Here is a 6,161-nt window from a genome sequence, read left to right as displayed (position 1 = left end):
CCCGGAATGCCCCGCCCCAGGTGGCCCCTCCCCAGGATGCCCTGCCCAGGTCGTTCCGTCCTCCTGAAGCCCCGCCCCCAGAACACCCTGTGCACCAGTGTTCCTGATCCTAGGTCTCCGGGCTCTGCTCTGGCTGCAGCGCTGCGGGTGAAGTACCCCGTAGACTAGCTCCGCTGTTTGGTTTAGCAAGGTTGAGAAAGAGTTTAAGGCAGGAGAAGACTGGGTCAGCTTGTTTCTTTTTGCACAAACACCAGGTATGTGCCGATGCCTAGATTAGAAAAATTAGTGTCATCAGGTGGAGAGTGGCGTGAGCCGGTTACAGATTGCTTCGCCCACATCGTCCACAGGAAACACTGCCTGGCCTTTTGGGCAATCGCAGATCACAACTGAGGTGAAGCCTACTGGGGATCCACATTTACAGCTTGTGTTTTATTTTTCAGCACTCAGAACAGAAAGAGAACTCTTTTCAGGGATCTCCGTCGCTGGTGCCTGGTGCCAGACACACATCCTGCGGTGGAAAGCTTAGGGAGGGTGCGAGTATCTTCTTTGCTGTTTGGTAGTTGCTTCCTGCAAGTGTCAAATTCCCAAAGTATGGGGATTCGTGGAAGTCATGGAAAACATGGCCTTGGCCCTCGGTATGGTACTGGCTCTAAGGAAGATTCACGCTTTCCCTCGGAGTTTTGCAATGATAAATTATACAAAGGACATACTCCTCAAACGGCCACCGAGGTTAAGTAATGGCTTAAAATGGTCACAGTTGATTCCTTTGAGCGAGACTCCTTTTGATTCTTGGCTTCATGATTGGACAAATACTGTATATGGGACAATATTTTGAAATGTCAGTTGAGATCTCTGTCACCTCGGCTGCTCTCCACTCCATTTCCTTGGTTCTTGCTCCAATCAGGAAACAGGCTCATTCCTCATTCATTGCCTGGATCCAGCAGAACTCAGGGGCCTAAAGTGGGGGCAATTCTTGGCTTCTGAGTTCTCAAAGCTCAGCACTTGGGAGTTGGAAAGAACACAAAGAAGGGGTAATGGTTTTGGGGAAGCATCTAATAATTCAGAACAAAACCTCCAGTCTGAAGCAAGATTAAGATTTCCCATGTTAGCAGGAGGGGGTCAGGTAGAACTTGAAGGAAAAGCAGGAAGAGGGTACCTGTTGTGGGGGTTGGGGAAAGGTGCTGGGCCAAAGCCCCCTGGAGAATTGAAGTAGTGGGAAGCCCCAGATAGGAGGAAGGCAGTCTTTCCTTTGGTAGAACCTCAGAGAAATCAGAGAGATTCCAAGTGGAATGGGCTGTCTGGGTAGATGGGCCTGAATGCCACATAGTTTCTCATGGCCCAATGTGATGATGTAACGATAGAATGGTCCCTGTCCTCTGAGTGACATGTTGAAGACAAGGTAGAAATAAGGACATCTCACATGGATGACATCATCTGTGCTATAATTTGGATCTGAAATGTTCCCCAAAGATCCATATGTTAAAGGCTTTGTTTCCAGTCTGTGGTGCTCTTAGGAGGTGGCGTAATCTTTAAGAATTAGGTCATTTGGGGGCATGCCCTTGAAGAGGATAGTGAGAACTGACCTCTTCTTCTATCTTTGCTTCCTGAAGCCATGAGGTGAACAGGCCTCCTCCGCTACACTTTCCTGCCATGATGTACTATGCTACCATAGGCTCAAAGCAACTGACCATGGACTCAAAAGTTCTGAAACCATGAGCCAAAACAAACCTTTTCCCTTATTAAGTTGATTATCTCAGGTATTCTGTTATAATAACACAAAGCTCACACGATCTGTGTCCTTCAATTGTGCTAGAATAAGCTGAGGTAACAAAAACAATAGCCACAAAAGTAAATCTCAGTGGTTCAAACAACAAAGACTCTTATTTAAGCTACATGTCTACTGCAGATTAGCTAAAGCTCTGTGTGTCATGTCAGCACTGTCCTCACCTGGGAACTTGGGAGAAAGTTGCCAATATCAATGGCAGAGAAGGGAAAAAAAATAGAATGAGGAAAAGCATGAACTGGCACTTAAAAACTCCCTTCTGGAAATGCCACTTGCTTTCAAGTTTTATTTGCCAAAGCAAGTCCCATGATCCACTGAACTTCAGGTTTGTGGGGAAACACACCCCTCCTGTGTGTTTGGAAGAAGGGAACCAGAGGCTTTGCAGACAACCCTAAATGACTACCATGACCAGCAAGCACGGCACCTGGGTGTTATAAAATAACTTATTTTTCAGGGAGCAGGGATATAGTTCCCAATTGGCTTAGATGAAGCCTCTTAAGTTTCTGCTACTAGGCAGAATGGGAATTTGAAATAGAAATTAAGTGCACACATAAAATGATTTTTGTGTGTGTGTGTGTGTTGCTGGGAATCAAACTCAGGATCTTGAGCATGCTAGGTAAGCACTCTGCCTGTGAACTACATCCTCAGCCCAAGTCAAGTTTTTACAACACCTGAATTTGTGCTGGGATTTGTATGTGTCCTCTTAGTTATGCCAAGTGCCAGCAATGATGCAGCTCATGCAAGATCAAAAAGCACAATCAAAATGATCACTTCTGGGAGCCAAAGATATCTCTCACCTTCTTACTAAGGTTTGTTTTGCTGGGAGGACTGCACACTTGGTTGAGACAATAATAAGAGTTGGGGTAAAGAGAGAAATGGTGTACTTGGTGTCTTCAGGGGTTTGGTTTCAGGACTTGTGCAGATACCAAATATATAGAAAGCTCAAGTCTCTTAGTATAAAATGCTATATATCTGCATCTAAGCTACTCATAGGCCCTCAAATACTTTTAATCATCTCTACTTAGACTATAACTAAGACCCACACGTCACTTCATTCACCTGGATTATGTAGAACATTGCATGAGACAAATCCTTTGGCTTTTTGGAAATTCCTGCCATCCCCCTGGCCCCTGCCAGGTACTTTCAATTCATAGTTAGTAGACTCCTTACTGTGGAACTTATAGACAGAATGTCTAGGGTTTTGAGAAAAGGAAGAAACTGCGAGTGCATTCAGAGCCTGAACATCATAGATGGAATTTAAAGTTTCAGAAACAACTTTCAATTCCAAATTTTATTTGATAACAGAACAGTGCCTTGTTATGGAATCCCCTGCTCTGTGCCAGTGTCAATACTTGGTGCTTTAACGCCTGCCATCTCTTTCAACATTCAGAATAACTCATGGGTAGCATTAGCCCAGTTGAGAGAGGTTCAGCAGCCATGTTAGCACCACGTGCAACAGATGTAGAGTTGGTGCTGGACCAGAGGTTGGCTGAAGATGTGCTGCAGATGGAGGCTCCTGTCCTCATATAAATTTCTTTGTCTGTTCCCCACTTCTCCTAATTTCTTTCAGAGCTGTAGTCCTGGTTTGAGAGTGACAAAAACAACAAGGAAGTGGCGAATGCATTATCCACGAATTGATATAACTTGCTAGAACACTAGAACATTCTTATAAGGAGCAAGACTCTTCAAATTCGGGCCACTTCCCTAGGCCACTTCTGCCTTTTTAATTTTCATAGGTACTGCTTGTCTTTTTTCTCTCTTGTTCAGTGTCCTTCTAATCTATTTTCCAGCTGGCCCTTCTCCCCGACACAATTTGATACCCAGGTTGCTAGCAATCTTTTCTCTGGCTTTGATTGATGTGCTCCTTCCCTGGGCTTTGCTGTGCAGATGTGTGTCTTTGCTACCTTTCCCTATTTCCTTTAAAGACCCACAGATGCTTAGCAGAAAGTCGCAGAAATCACACAGAATAAAAAGGCAGTTCTAGGGAGCCTGCCGTCTCAGGTTTGATGTGGGCATGAAGGAAGAGTTAGACCTCCTCAGGGTGTAGAGAAAATAAAGTGAAGGGTAGATTTTAGCTTCTTATGGAGTGGTGTTTGAACTTTTTATTTCAGGCTTTTCTAAGTCAGACATGTGATGGCTGGTTCAGAGGTACAGTGGGAGAGATGTTGGACTTGGCTCTGGTGAGCATCCCTCTGGCACCTGGCTAGAGCTCTAGTCCTGGACTTTACTCTCATCCTCCTTCCTGTGTCTGTCTCCCAAAGCCCAAAGGAAGGTCAAGCACCCAGAAAGCTTTCATACTTTCATGGCTTCATACAGCTGCGGATGCTTTTCAGTGCTCTATACTCTATTTACTATATTTTATTTTACTTGTAACCCAGCAGCCGTTACCCAAATGTCTTTGGCAAACTTAAATTTATTTTGAGGGACCCATGCTTCGAGTTGAGGGGAAATTAGTTTAGAAACTAACAGGCTGAGCCATGTGCGATGGTGCACGCCTGTAATCTCAGCAGTTTGGAAGGCTGAGGCAGGAGGATTTCGAGTTCAAAGCCAGCCTCAGCAATTTAGCAAGGCCCTAGGCAACTTAGTGACCCTGTCTCAAAATAAAACATCAAAGAGGGCTGGGAATGTGGCTCAAAAAAAAAAAGAAAGAAAGAAACTAAACAGCTGAAATCAAGTTCCTTTATTCCCATTTACCTTAGCACAGATTATGGAGTTGGCTCATTTGCCCTGAAGAAAACAAACTCAGTAGCTTCTGGTGAGAGATGTGGAAGAGTGGATATAAACTGCTAATGCTGTGTTTCACAGCATGGTGGTCAGAGATAACAGGGGCCCACACCCCCTCTGAGACGCTATCTACGCTGTTCCCAGAGTGATACTTCTAAATTGCAAATGGGATCAAGTTGTTAGCAGCTTTCCATGGTGCTTAAAATCCAGGCTCACTGCCATGGCTTATAAGGGTGCGGGAGCTAGTGCCAATTTCCCCCTACACACCACTCACACCAGCCCTTTTTCCAGTTTCTTTCTTTCTAGATTTTTTTTAAATTTTTATTGTTGGTTGTTCAAAATATTACATAGTTCTTGACATATCATATTTCACATGTTGATTCAAGTGGGTTATGAACTCCCATTTTTACCCCGTATAGATTGCAGAATCACATCGGTTATACATCCACGTTTTTACATATTGCCATACTAGTGTCTGTTGTATTCTGCTGCCTTTCCTATCCTCTACTATCCCCCCTTCCCTCCCCTCCCATCTTCTCTCTCTACCCCATCTACTGTAATTCATTTCTCTCCCTTGATTTTTTTCCCTTTCCCCTCACATCCTCTTATATGTAATTTTGTATAACAATGAGCGTCTCCTTCCATTTCCATGCAATTTCCCTTCTCTCTCCCTTTCCCTCCCACCTCTCGTCCCTGTTTAATGTTAATCTTTTTCTCATTCTCTTCCTCCCTGCTCTGTTTTTAGTTGCTCTCCTTATATCAAAGAAGACATTTGGCATTTGTTTTTTAGGGATTGGCTAGCTTCACTTAGCATAATCTGCTCTAATGCCATCCATTTCCCTGCAAATTCCATGATTTTGTCATTTTTTAATGCAGAATAATACTCCATTGTGTATAAATGCCACATTTTTTTTATCCATTCGTCTATTGAAGGGCATCTAGGTTGGTTCCACAGTCTTGCTATTGTGAATTGTGCTGCTATGAACATCGATGTAGCAGTGTCCCTGTAGTATGCTCTTTTTAGGTCTTTAGGGAATAGACCGAGAAGGGGAATAGCTGGGTCAAATGGTGGTTCCATTCCCAGCTTTCCAAGAAATCTCCATACTGCTTTCCAAATTGGCCGAACCAATTTGCAGTCCCACCAGCAATGTACAAGTGTACCCTTTTCCCCACATCCTCGCCAGCACTTGTTGTTGTTTGACTTCCTAATGGCTGCCAATCTTACTGGAGTGAGATGGTATCTTAGGGTGGTTTTGATTTGCATTTCTCTGACTGCTAGAGAAGGTGAGCATTTTTTCATGTACTTGTTGATTGATTGTATGTCCTCCTCTGAGAAGTGTCTGTTCAGGTCCTTGGCCCATTTGTTGATTGGGTTGTTTGTTCTCTTATTGTCTAATTTTTTGAGTTCTTTGTATACTCTGGATATTAGGGCTCTATCTGAAGTGTGAGGAGTAAAGATTTGTTCCCAGGGTGTAGGCTCCCTATTTACCTCTCTTATTGTTTCTTTTGCTGAGAAAAAACTTTTTAGTTTGAGTAAGTCCCATTTGTTGATTCTAGTTATTAACTTTTGTGCTATGGGTGTCCTATTGAGGAATTTGGAGCCCGACCCCACAGTATGTAGATCGTAGCCAACTTTTTCTTCTATCAGACGGCG

At 43.8% G+C, this 6,161-nt stretch overlaps 1 long non-coding RNA gene across 1 annotated transcript in view; it reads right to left on the bottom strand.

The window, feature by feature from the left end:
• LOC125619562 overlaps positions 1 to 191 on the bottom strand; it is a 3,599-nt gene extending 3,408 nt beyond the window's left edge. The window contains exon 1 of the long non-coding RNA XR_007351097.1: positions 96 to 191. This is a non-coding gene — a long non-coding RNA (uncharacterized LOC125619562). The remainder of the gene's footprint in view (positions 1 to 95) is intronic.
• Between the last annotated feature and the right edge of the window lie 5,970 nt (positions 192 to 6,161).

Source organism: Marmota marmota, unplaced genomic scaffold, assembly GCF_001458135.2.
Source record: "Marmota marmota marmota unplaced genomic scaffold, marMar, whole genome shotgun sequence".
Classification (NCBI taxonomy): domain Eukaryota; kingdom Metazoa; phylum Chordata; class Mammalia; order Rodentia; family Sciuridae; genus Marmota; species Marmota marmota.
The sequence above is the reverse complement of the archived record's forward strand: the minus strand, read 5'-3'. Positions and strand labels throughout refer to the sequence as shown.